This window comes from Pseudopodoces humilis, chromosome 12 (assembly GCF_049639895.1).
Source record: "Pseudopodoces humilis isolate 2021_Gansu_Grassland_sample_001 chromosome 12, ASM4963989v1, whole genome shotgun sequence".
NCBI classification, from domain to species: Eukaryota; Metazoa; Chordata; class Aves; order Passeriformes; family Paridae; genus Pseudopodoces; species Pseudopodoces humilis.
In genome coordinates, this window is record NC_142211.1 from 14,897,813 (window position 1) to 14,911,168 (window position 13,356).

The 13,356-nt window shown below is 49.9% G+C and overlaps 1 pseudogene; it reads right to left on the reverse strand.

Moving 5' to 3' along the window:
* Positions 1 to 632: 632 nt before the first annotated feature.
* Positions 633 to 1,760, reverse strand: LOC148183413 (endogenous retrovirus group K member 5 Gag polyprotein-like; annotated as a pseudogene).
* Between the last annotated feature and the right edge of the window lie 11,596 nt (positions 1,761 to 13,356).

The following is a 13,356-nucleotide window of genomic DNA, read 5'->3' on the forward strand; positions in this document are numbered from 1 at the left end:
GACATAAGGCCAAACTGTAGCTGCTTGTCCCTCTGGGTTTTTAATCAGCACGGACTGTTGATTCACAAAGGTCTTTGTAGCACCTCCCAGACCCTCAATGGCTGAATCGAAGGAAGCCAAAGGCTGTGTCGGAAACCATGCAGAAAAGGAGATGATTTTCACGGTTGCACCTCTGTCAATGAGACCCTTAAGCTGGATCTGAGGCGGGCTGGTATTTGGTAGAATCAGGATACACGTCATCTATAGTTGTTGATTGGAAATGCATGCAGTCCAGAAAACTTGTGGCAGTCCAGTAGTTCTAAAGCTAACATCTCCATGACTCTGCTCGGCAGTCCTAGGAACACATGACTTAAAAGGCACAAGTTGAGCAATACGAGTCTTTTCAGGGATAGTAACAGGGGGGTGGGTGTGGAAACCATGGCACAAATTCGGCCTGTAAAGCCAGCATCAATGACTCCTGGATGCACAAAGATCCCTCGTAGGGTTGCACTAGATCTTCCCACAAAGCAGTGCACTTAATCCTTGACCCAAAGGGCCAAATGCATCCAGGAGAACCTTATATACATGGCTAGAATCTAGTGTGACTTGCTACGGTATGTAAATCCACCCTGGCAGCTCCTTGGGTGCTGCCCCTAAGCTGGCTGAGTAGGCCTGTACTGGTACCATGCCCAGGGGACTCGTGTCAGAGCGCAGTTCCCCTGTGCAGTCCTCCTCACGTTTCCCAAATCCGTCAAAGGCTGACCATTGGCATGGTATCTAGATTTACATTGGTTCGCAAAATGACCTGGCTTGTTACATTTAGCACACAGGAAGCTACCCTTTCCTTTTCTCTTCTGCTTCAGCTGTTGTTCCTTACTCTGTTTGCCTCTGTGATCCACCCTGATGGCCTGCCTGTTTTGATCCCATAGCAGCAGCCAAAGCAGACATCTTGCGCTCTACAGAACCCACTTTAGCACATGCTTGGACCATATATGTTATCGAAGGGTCTCCTGGAAGAGCCTCTATGATTTTTCTGCAGTCCTCATGAGCATTATCCCTTGCTAGTTGTTTACATAGAATCTGTCTCAAGTTATCATCCTCAACCTGTTTCTCCAAGGCTACTGCTATTTTCTCAACAAATGGCAAAAATGGTTCCTTTAATCCTTGAGTGATTTTTAAGTATCGTGACCTAGGAGCAGCTGTTTCTATAGTCTTTAGCAATGCTCCAATAACTATTTTCTGTCCCTGTTTGAGAAATCGAGGGTCCCAACAGGCCTGGAGATCAGGATTAGAATAATCACCTGTTCCCACAAGTATGTCTACTCTAACAGCATGTCTGGGATCATGTGCAGGCAAGCACATGTTCTCTTCTGCAGCTGTTTGAGCCATCTGCCTCCAATTGTCCTCAAAGACTCTAAACTGTACAGGCTGGAATAACAGGAACCAGAGATCTAATACCAAATGGAGCAAGTAGATCAGTGTTTAAGACCCTGATACCTGATAATCTGCATATCTTCTGAAGATCCAAGTCCATACTGTGCCACTTTACTTTGTATATCCTGTACAACTTTCCATGCTATGACATCATGCCGGTCAGACTGTCCCATATTCTGGGCAGTCTTGAATACAAGGTAGGCTTGGACAGTCCCTTGTGGTCCCCCACTGACTTCCTGATCTGCCTGCATCTCTTCATCAGAGCCTGAAGCAGCTTCTGGTCCTCCCTCTGTTTCCCTACCCCCAGCACCCATATCATTTATAATTCTATTTCTGGGCTTTCCCATTGTCTCGGTTCTAGAAGACAGGTGTCTGCTAGGGAGAGCAGGAGCCTCCCTTGGGATAAAAGAATGTAGACCCCCCTCCCTCCAAATTATTATAATTTTGAAATCAAGGGGCCTTTAGGCAGAGATCTGGGGATAGGAATAACAGTTCTTTACTAGTATAACCAGGCAAACAAACAACAATAACTACAGCATTAACAAGAAAACAGAACCAGGGACCCCGTGACAGCTTTCTTGGCTGAGACGGGATGGAGGAGAGGCTTTGTTTTCACAAACCCCCTCGGGCGGGCAGTCCCGGTGCTCCTGCAGGGCTCTGAGGAACAGTCAGGGATGAGCTGAGATCCTGGGCTGGTGGATGAGGTGGATCAGCAGCTTCGCGGCGGTGCCTGGCACTGCCACACGTCCTGGCAGGACAGGGGGTGTGAGGCCACCAACAAAGAGGGGAGAAGGAGAAGAAGCAGCAGCTCCGTCTGGGTGATGGCGAAATTCCCTTCTCTCCACCGCAGCAGCTCCGCGACCCAGCAAACGAATGTCTTTTCCCGAAGCCGAAGAAAGCCAGCCAAAAACTGTCCCCACCCTCCTTTCCTGCCCCCTTCCCCCCCTGGGCCCGGCCACTCTTTGTCCTTTATCGAGTACCCACTAAATACCGACAGTTAGGTTGTCTCCGCAGCTAATGGGTAAAAATTCCACGGGCAGGCCAGAACGACAAAAAAAAAAAGGACACCTAATCCTCAACACTATCCACCCCAAATTTTTTCCCATACCAAAATGTTAAATCAAATATTAAACCTTTAAATTATACATTAACACATACTACTTTAACTATATACGTATGTACATACAGATACAGATACAAGCACAGTGTCATGGGTAGTTCACGCTAAAACCAGGTCCCCTTGGGGTATGCACCGGGTTTCTCCATCTTTTTGCATCACCCACCAAGTGCAACCTGGTCCCTGAGCAAAGACAACCCCATGGATTGGACGGTCTTTGCTGGAGGCAGAATTAACCCAAGCAGTTTTTCCCAGCATAACTCTCATATGTACCACTGGAACCTTACCTCCATCTGTCGTTCTAAAGGGCTCAGATTGGGCAGGGCCTGCTTGGTTAGTGGAAACTTGGGTGTTCACCAACCATGTGGCCTTAGCTAAATTAATCTCCCAGTTCTTGAAAGTTCCCCCACCCAGTGCCTTCAAGCTGGTTTTAAGCAGGCCATTGCACCGTTCAACTTTTCCAGCAGCAGGTGCATGGTAGGGGATATGGTACACCTACTCAATGCCATGTTCCCTAGCCCAGGTGTTTATAAGGCTGTTCTTGAAATGAGTCCCATTGTCTGACTCAATCCTCTCAGGGGTGCCATGACTCCAAAGGACCTGCTTTTCAAGTCCCAGGATGGTGTTACGAGCTGTAGCATGAGGCACAGGGTAGGTTTCCAACCATCCAGTGGTGGCTTCTACCATCGTGAGCACATAGCGCTTGCCTTGGCGGGTTTGGGGCAGTGTGATGTAGTCAATCTGCCAGGCCTCCCCATACTTGTATCTGGACCACCGCCCACCGTACCAGAGGGGCTTCAACTGCTTGGCCTGCTTGATCGTGGCACACGTCTCACAGTCATGGATAACCTGGGAAATACTGTCCATGGTTAGATCCACCCCTCAGTCTCGTGCCCACTTATAGGTGGCATCTCTACCCTGATGACCTGAGGTGTCATGGGCCCATCGAGCTAGGAACAACTCTCCCTTGTGTTGCCAATCTAAGTCTGTCTTTGACACCTCTATCTTTGCAGCCTGATCCACCTGCTCATTGTTTTGGTGCTCTTCATTAGCCCTACTCTTGGGGACATGGGCATCTACATGACGGACCCTCACAGACAGTTTCTCTACCCTGGTAGCAATGTCTTTCCACTCATCAGCAGCCCAGATTGGCTTTCCTCTGCCTTGCCAGTTGTCCCTTTTCCACCTTTCCAGCCATCCTCACAGAGCATTGGCTAACATCCATGAATCAGTGTAGAGGTAGAGCTTTGGCCACTTCTCTCTTTCAGCAATGTCCAGGGCCAGTTGAACAGCTTTGAGTTCAGCAAGTTGGCTTGATCCACCTTCTCCTTCAGTGGCCTCTGCGACCTGTCATGTGGGGCTCCATACGGCTGCTTTCCACTTCCAGTTCATCCCTACGATACGACAGGAACCATCAGTGAACAGAGCATAGCATGTTTCTTCTGCTGGCAGTTGGTTGTATGGTGGAGCTTCTTCAGCCCGTGTCACTTGTTCCTGCTCCTCTTCATCAGTGAGACCAAAGTTTTCACCTTCTGGCCAGTTTGTAATTATCTCCAAAATCCCAGGGCGATTTGGGTTTCCAATACAGGTGCGCTGCATGATGAGGGTGATCCACTTGCTCCATGTAGCGTCGGTGGCGTGGTGGGTAGCAGGAACCTTTCCTTTAAACATCCACCCCAGCACTGGTAGTCGGGGTGGCAGGAGGAGTTGTGCTTCTGTGCCAATCACTTCTGAGGCGGCTTGAACTCCTTCATAGGCAGCTAAGATTTCCTTCTCTGTGGGAGTGTAGTTGGCTTCGGACCCTCTGTAGCTTCGGCTCCAGAATCCCAGTGGTCGGCCTCGAGTCTCCCCAGGCACTTTCTGCCAAAGGCTCCAGGACAGACCGTGGCTCCCGGCTGCAGAGTAGAGCATGTTCTTCACGTCTGGTCCTGTTCTGACTGGGCCAAGGGCTGCTGCATGAGTGATCTCCTGTTTGATCTGAGCAAAGGCTTGTTGCTGTTCAGGGCCCCAGTGGAAATCATTCTTTTTCCGCGTAACCAGGTAGAGAGGGCTCACGATCTGGCTGTACTCTGGAATGTGCATCCTCCAAAAACCTATGGCACCTAGGAAAGCTTGTGTTTCCTTCTTGCTGGTGGGTGGAGACATTGCAGTGATCTTATTGACGACCTCAGTGGGAATCTGACGCCGTCCATCTTGCCACTTTACTCCCAGGATGTAGGTTTTCAAGCAAGGCAAGCACCCTGAATTAGAAGCCAGCACGGTGGCCCTCCTTGGCCACACGGACCATAACCCACAGCACCAATGTGATGGATGGCGAATATGGTATTTATTGCAGGGGAATTTAACATTTTATAACCTAGGGTCATTGTGTTACTCCCATTTGCTTTCGTCACACCTAGGTGCTATTGGGTAATTGCAGGGGGCCTTACTATCCTAACAGAATGGGGGGATTTTTACTAACTTTCCGTTACATCCCGGTATCTTCCGAACCGCTAAACCTTAAACTACAACACCAGGAACTGGATCTCTTGAGCAGGTCCTTTGAATTTGTTCTTCTTGATGGCAAAACCGGCTTCTAGCAGAATCTGGATGATCTTTTCTCCTTTCTCAAATACTTCCATTGCCGTGTTCCCCCACACAATGATGTCATCAATGTACTGCAGATGTTCTGGAGCCTCATCCTTTTCCAGGGCAGCCTGGATCAGTCCATGGCAGATGGTGGGGCTGTGCTTCCACCCCTGGGGCAGTCGGTTCCAGGTGTACTGCACTCCCCTCCACGTGAAGGCAAACTGAGGCCTGCATTCTGCTGCCAGGGGAATGGAGAAAAATGCATTGGCAATGTCAATAGCGGTGTACCACGTCGCTGCCTTGGACTCCAGCTCATACTGGAGCTCCAGCATATCCAGCATGGCAGCGCTCAGAGGTGGAGTCACTTCATTTAATGCACGATAGTCCACAGTCAATCTCCATTCTCTGTCAGACTTGCGCACAGGCCAGATGGGGCTGTTGAATGGTGAGTGGGTTTTCCTGACCACCCCTTGACTCCCCAGCTCTCTGATCATCTTGTGGATGGGGATCACAGCATCTCGATTTGTCCTATACTGTAGGTGGTGCACTGTCGAGGTGGCAATTGGTACTTGCTGTTCTTCCACTTTCAGGAGTCCTACGGCAGATGGGTTCTCTGACAGTCCAGGCAAGCTGTTCAATTGCTTAATGTCCTCTGCCTCCACAGCAGCTATTCCAAAAGCCCACCTGAGTCCCTTTGGGCCTTTGTAATAGCCATTCCGAAGGAAGTCTATGCCCAGAATACACGGGGCCTCTGGGCCAGTCACAATGAGAGGTTTCTGCCACTCCTTCCCAGTCAGGCTCACCTCAGCTTCCAACAGAGTCAACTGCTGCGATCCCCCTGTCACCCCAGTAATGGAAACAGGCTCTCCCCCCACATGTCCTGATGGCATTAGGGTACACTGTGCACCAGTATCAACTAAAGCTTCATATTTTTGTGGCTCTGATGTGCCAGGTGTCCTAGTTTAGGGCAAATTAGGAAGGAAAACTCCAAATGGGGATTTCCCCAGGGAAATGCCCCTCCCCACCAACTGGTCTGGGAAAAAAAAAAAAAAAAAATTCCTTGGAGAGAAGTGGAAAAAGCTGTTTATTTAACAGAAATTGAGTAATATTAAATAATAAAACCTCTTGCTGTTCAATGGGATGGCAAATCTAGGAAGAAAAAGTCCTTTTCATGTGGTGTAGCTCGGCTCGCTCAGGTTCTTATCAGTCCTTTCAGCGCTGGAAAGTGCCGAGGCCCAGGCCCCAGTGGGCCACAGGCGTGAGCTCCCAGGGTTTGGCTGGGTGTTCAGTCCAGAGCAGGCTTGCACAGATCCAAGAAAATTGGGAAAAAAAAACAAAGGTCCAGGGAACTCCTCTGCCTCAGCTAGCTAGAACTAACTAAAAGCCAGAGAGAAGCTCTGTCCCGCTGTCTGTCCGTGCTGCAGACACCACAGTCCAGGAGCGAGATGTGGGGGAGTGATGTTTTTCTTTAACACAAACTGCACGCTTCTTCTTCCCCCTCTCTTGCTCTCAAAGCCAGTCTTAAAGGTGCAGAACTTAATATATAACATAAACCAGACGATTTGGGATACCAGTATCATAAAGTCACCCCAGGACATTCCACCCCTTATCCCCATATCATCAACTTATTATCAAAATTAATATATATATATATTAACCCTACAACACATACATTATATACAGACAAGGGCATTTATTCATGATCTTCACCCAACCATCAGATCTCCCTGAGGTACACATTGTGTTGTTCCATCTTTCCGCATTATCCACCATGTGCAACCCGGTCCTTGAGCAAAAACAACTCCACGATAGTCCACAGTCAATCTCCATTCTCCTTCAGATTTACGCACAGGCCAGATGGGACTGTTGAAGGGTGAGTGGGTTTTGCTGACCACCCCTTGGCTCTCCAGCTCTCGGATCATCTTGTGGATGGGGATCACAGCATCTCGAGTTGTTCTGTATTGTCGGCGGTGCACCGTTGAGGTGGCAATTGGTACTCGCTGTTCTTCCACTTTTAGGAGTCCTACTGCAGATGGGTTCTCTGACAGTCCAGGCAAGGTGTTCAATTGCTTGATGCCCTCTGTCTCTACAGCTGCTATCCCAAATGCCCACCTAAGCCCCTTTGGGTCCTTAAAATACCCACTTCAGAGGTAGTCTATGCCCAAAATGCATGGGGCCTCTGGGCCAGTCACAATGGGGTGTTTCTTCCACTCATTCCCAGTCAGGCTCACATCAGCTTCCACTAAAGTAAAGTCCTGTGATCCCCCTGTCACACCAGCAATAGAAACAGATTCTGCCCCTACATATCTTGATGGGATTAGGGTGCACTGTGCACCAGTGTCAACCAAGGCCTCATATTTTCGTGGTTCTGATGTGCCAGGCCAACGAATCCACACAGTCCAAAAGACACGGTTTTCCCTAGCCTCTACCTGGCTAGAGGCAGGGCCCCTCTAAGCCTGGTTATCCTTCTTTCCTTGGGTATATGTCTTGGAGGTTCCTTCAAGGGAGTCAGACATGTCATCATCATACTTGTCAGTTTGACTACAGGCTACTGGAGCAGCTTTCTTTTTGGTGGAGTATCCCCCCTGAGTCTTGCTGTCTTCCAATTCATGCACCCGTTTTGCCAGAGCAGCAGTAGATTTTCCATCCCATCTTTTCATGTTTTCTCCACAGTCACGTAGGAAAAACCACAGCTCAGCTCGTAGCTTTTTCTCTCTATCTGGGGAACTTCTGCATTGAGTACCAGGGCTCCTGGTCTGTACTGCCGAGACTGGAAGAAGGTCCTCCCTGAGTTTCTTGAAATTCTCCTCCATTTTGTCTTGGAAGTTTTGCATACGTGTTTCCATAGCTGCAATTTTTGTCTGTATGGGACCATGCACGGTATCTGCATGTGCTCGAAGCTTCTTCGCCATATCCAGCACAGTCTCCTCCTGGTCATCTCGCTTCATTGTTGCTAAAGCAGAAGCGTATTCTTGTGGCCCAAGTCGAACAAGTTTTCGCCACATCACAGATGTACATGGCACCAAGTCTGGATTTCTAGTACCTAAGTCACCCACGAAGACAATCTCTACTATTGCCATTTCTCTCAAGCGCTGAATCCCTTGTTCTATGGTTTTCCAACGAGTTTGCTGTATATAGAGATCGTCTGCACACAGATATCTTTGTGCCACACTTCTTAGGACCCGTTCCCAGAGACTGTAAGGGTCAGCCCCCCTCATCATCTCCTGGTCAATCGGTTTTGGTTTTGAATTTCATGCCTCTCGTGGCAGGAGCAACAGACACTGGCTTAGGCTCACTGTCTGGTTTGGCTGCTGGCTTGGCTGCAGCCTGAGTGACTGGGGTAGCTGCTGATTTACCTGCCTGCCCTACAGTATCTAGCACTGTGCGATAAGCATACGCTAGGGCCCAGCTTATTGCAATGATATTTTTCTTCTTAGAATCATCACAGCAATTCTCTTCCAGATATTTCCCTACTTCATCTGGGTTCTGAATTTGTTCACTTGAAAATTCCCAGGCTGGGGGATCAGAAAATTCCTTCAGAGTTCAGCCAATTCTCTCCCATTCTCTACACCACTCAGGATTTCCCACACCTGAGTCTACTTCTGGGACAGGGGTCTCGTTGGCTCCTCTGGATATCTCAGCCCTCATTCTAGAGAAGTTGCAGACCATATAGAGGAAGCTCAACAGCTGAACTAACAGGAAAGTGACCAGGAATGTGGTATCCTTAACACTCAGGGGAAACTGGATATTCTCAAAGAGGGACATAACAGATTCAAAGGAGAAGAAGGAAAGAAAAGGCTGAAAAGCCTCATCCCCTGGTCTTCCTCTAACAAACTGGGTGCAATTACCAATAAACTCCCAAAATGTGCTACTGGGACTGGGAGGCAGGGTAGGGCGAAGAAACCATAAGCCAAACATACCTGACAGAAACTTCAGTAGTTCTATAAACTTCCTATAAATCATTATCACCGAGCCCAGCACAATAACCCTTCTAATCCGTGCCCCTCTACTGTGAAAGAGGGCAAAGACAGGTATTAAAACCTCAAAAACTTTTAGGGACCAGGTCCACATGAAGGCCTCCACCCCGAGAGACATTATGTATCTAAACAACATGGCTACTGACTGCTTTATCCCAATACAGAATAAATACAACCAACAATCAGTACAGGTTTTTCCACTTTCTCTTGCCCCACATTGGGCGCCAAAAACTGTATTTGTCCTAGTTTAGGGCAAATTAGGAAGGAAAACTCCAAATGGGGATTTCCCCAGGGAAATGCCCCTCCCCACCAACTGGTCTGGGAAAAGGAAAAAAAAAAAAAATTCCTTGGAGAGAAGTGGAAAAAGCTGTTTATTTAACAGAAATTGAGTAATATTAAATAATAAAACCTCTTGCTGTTCAATGGGATGGCAAATCTAGGAAGAAAAAGTCCTTTTCATGTGGTGTAGCTCGGCTCGCTCAGGTTCTTATCAGTCCTTTCAGCGTTGGAAAGTGCCGAGGCCCAGGCCCCAGTGGGCCACAGGCATGAGCTCCCAGGGTTTGGCTGGGTGTTCAGTCCAGAGCAGGCTTGCACAGATCCAAGAAAATTGGGAAAAAAAAACAAAGGTCCAGGGAACTCCTCTGCCTCAGCTAGCTAGAACTAACTAAAAGCCAGAGAGAAGCTCTGTCCCGCTGTCTGTCCGTGCTGCAGACACCACAGTCCAGGAGCGAGATGTGGGGGAGTGATGTTTTTCTTTAACACAAACTGCACGCTTTTTCTTCCCCCTCTCTTGCTCTCAAAGGCAGTCTTAAAGGTTCAGAACTTAATATATAACATAAACCAGACGATTGGGGATACCAGTATCATAAAGTCACCCCAGGACACCAGGCCATCGGATCCACACTGTCCAAAAGACCCGGTTTTCCCCTGCCTCTTCCTGGCTAGAGGCAGGGCCCCTCTAGCACTGGTCATCCTCTCCTCCCTGGGCATACATGCTAGAGGTTCCTTCAAGGGGATCATCCTCTTTTCTGTAATATCTGGCAGTTTGGTCATGGGAGGTTGAGGCTACCTTCACTTCAGTGGAACCTTTCTGGTTAATGGTTCCTTGCCTGAGTTGACGCACCCGTGCTGCCAGGGCAGAAGTGGGTTTCCCATCCCACTTTCTCATGTCTTCCCCATGGTCACGTAGAAAGAACCACAGCTCAGTTTGTGATGTGTACCCTCTCTCTCTTGCTGGGGGACACTGGGCTTGGAGTTTTGGGCTTGTGACCCGCACTGGTGCCATATGGGAACTGCTCTTCCTCATCTCTTCCCTCATTTCCCTCATCTCCTCTTTGAGTTCCTTAATCACAGCGGAAATCTTAGCCTGCTGCGGGCCATGGGCCATACTCTTGAAATTTCTAAGCCTGGTGGCCACAGAACCCACTGTCTCTCGGCTGTTATCGGCATTAGTCGTCGCAATGAAAGTGGTGTATTCACGTGGCCCTAGATTTGCCAGACTCCACAACATCTGCCCAGTGCACCTGGCTTTGTCGGGGTCATTATCATGCTGTCCACCCCTCCCAAAAAGGACCTCTAATATTGCCACTTCTCTCAGCTGTTGGATCCCTTCCTCAATGGTTTTCCAGTCCCTTCTACGATAGTGCTCTTCCATTCTCTCTCTGTGGACAAACCTCTCTCTTACACTCATCAAAAGCCGCTCCCAGAGGGAAAGGGGCCCTGGCTCCCTGGCGAATATCTGATTCACACCTGAGTCCTGGGTCAAGGGTCCCACATTCCTTGCCTCACCACCATCCGGCTGCATGCCTGCACCCATAAGGTCCCAGACCCGAAGTAACCAGGTTGTATAAGCCTCACGCCCCCACCTCACAATGTCTTTTTGCAAGTTACGGAGACTGTCATATGTCAGAGACTCAGTGATGATTTCAACTTCTGGCTCCCCTGTGGGTTGTGAGGGCCCTCCTTTCTTATCCTTATCAACAGGGTGCTGTGATTTCATCTTAGACTTCCTCGTTTCCACAGGGGCAACTACTGCTGGCTGTGACTGCCCTTGTGGTTCAGCTGGAACCTGGACGGTTGTAACGTCTGTGGGTTCCACTGCAGCACCATCAGACTCTCCCTCTTTGGGGCAGGGGGAGGGTTTCCCAGCAGCTGAGGAAATGCACTTTTTTAGCATCTGGCCCATCTCATGCATCTCCTTCACCAGAACCCCCACCCACTCTGGGTGGTTCATTTCTGAGGTGGGCTGTGGGGCTGTGCCAGGCTCTGGAGCAGCACCCCCTGTCTCTGGGGTTGTGCCAGGCTCTGGAGCAGCACGCCCTGTCTCTGGGGCTGTGCCAGGCTCTGGGGCAGCACCCCCTGTCTCTGGGGTTGTGCCAGGCTCTGGAGCAGCACGCCCTGTCTCTGGGGCTGTGCCAGGCTCTGGGGCAGCACCCCCTGTCTCTGGGGTTGTGCCAGGCTCTGGAGCAGCACCCCCTGTCTCTGGGGCTGTGCCAGGTTCTGGAGTAGCATCTCCCGTCTCTTTCCCTTTGTCTCTGAAGTCTAAGTAGAACAGGCCTATCAGCAACACCAGCCGCTGTATGATGTCATTAGCATCCAGAGAAGATTTTAACCCTTCGAAAACTGGTGGGGTAGGCCCAAGGAACTGGGTGAAAGGTTGGGAGAAAATTTCCCCAGCTGTCTTTTTCTCCCAGTAGGTACCATTATTAAAGTAACCCCAAAACCATCCAGTTAGTGTGTGACAGCTCTGAATCCACGAGCCTGCCGTCCAGAGGACGTTAAACATCCATGAATTCCTCACCTTATCAACCCACAAAACAAACTGGATAATAGCCACAGTAGCCGTAGTTATAGGACCCATATTTAGGTAAGGTGCAGCTAATGGGAGAAATATAGCTGTGACCACATGCCCCCCGAACCTGGGTAAGCTAAACAGCATGGTTCTACCTAACAAGGTTTCTAAATCCAGCATACAAAGGTTAGGTTATTTAAGAACTGTTATTCCTTTTTTTTCCCTTTTTCTCTCAGTGTCCCACGTTGGGCGGCCAAAATCTGTCTTGGTTCTAGAAGACAGGTGTCTGCTAGGGAGAGCAGGAGCCTCCCTTGGGATAAAAGAATGTAGACCCCCCTCCCTCCAAATTATTATAATTTTGAAATCAAGGGGCCTTTAGGCAGAGATCTGGGGATAGGAATAACAGTTCTTTACTAGTATAACCAGGCAAACAAACAACAATAACTACAGCATTAACAAGAAAACAGAACCAGGGACCCCGTGACAGCTTTCTTGGCTGAGACGGGATGGAGGAGAGGCTTTGTTTTCACAAACCCCCTCGGGCGGGCAGTCCCGGTGCTCCTGCAGGGCTCTGAGGAACAGTCAGGGATGAGCTGAGATCCTGGGCTGGTGGATGAGGTGGATCAGCAGCTTCGCGGCGGTGCCTGGCACTGCCACACGTCCTGGCAGGACAGGGGGTGTGAGGCCACCAACAAAGAGGGGAGAAGGAGAAGAAGCAGCAGCTCCGTCTGGGTGATGGCGAAATTCCCTTCTCTCCACCGCAGCAGCTCCGCGACCCAGCAAACGAATGTCTTTTCCCGAAGCCGAAGAAAGCCAGCCAAAAACTGTCCCCACCCTCCTTTCCTGCCCCCTTCCCCCCCTGGGCCCGGCCACTCTTTGTCCTTTATCGAGTACCCACTAAATACCGACAGTTAGGTTGTCTCCGCAGCTAATGGGTAAAAATTCCACGGGCAGGCCAGAACGACAAAAAAAAAAAGGACACCTAACCCTCAACACCCATCCTCTCTAATAAATCCCAATGTCCCATTTCCAAGGCTTGCTTTTTTACCTCTTCCCAAAAACATCCACCTGACACAGTGGCAGCATCCAGAGATGGCTCTGGGATGGTCTCACAGCTCGGCAGTTTTGGCTCTCAGCTGCCAGGCTGCCAACCCGCTTCAGGGCAGAGTGTTGGCTGCCAGCAGGATCACCGTCCGTGTCCCGGGGCAGTGGTGTGCAAGATGATGCCCAGGGGATGGAGGAGGACAGGGGGAACAGCAACCATGAGCACCGCAGACGGTTTCTCCGGAACGGCAGGAGGCATGGTGGCAGAGTATCTGCATTGGGCAGGAGGAGGAGGTGGTGCGGGTGCAGGCATGGGCCCTATAGCTGAAAGCGGAGGGGCTGAGGGGGTGACACTTCCCATCTTGCCAGCAGTCTGCAGCAGCGGCTGCCCGGGCAATGCTGGCTCATGCGCAGGCTCTGTAGATGAAAGCAGGGGGGCCGAGGGA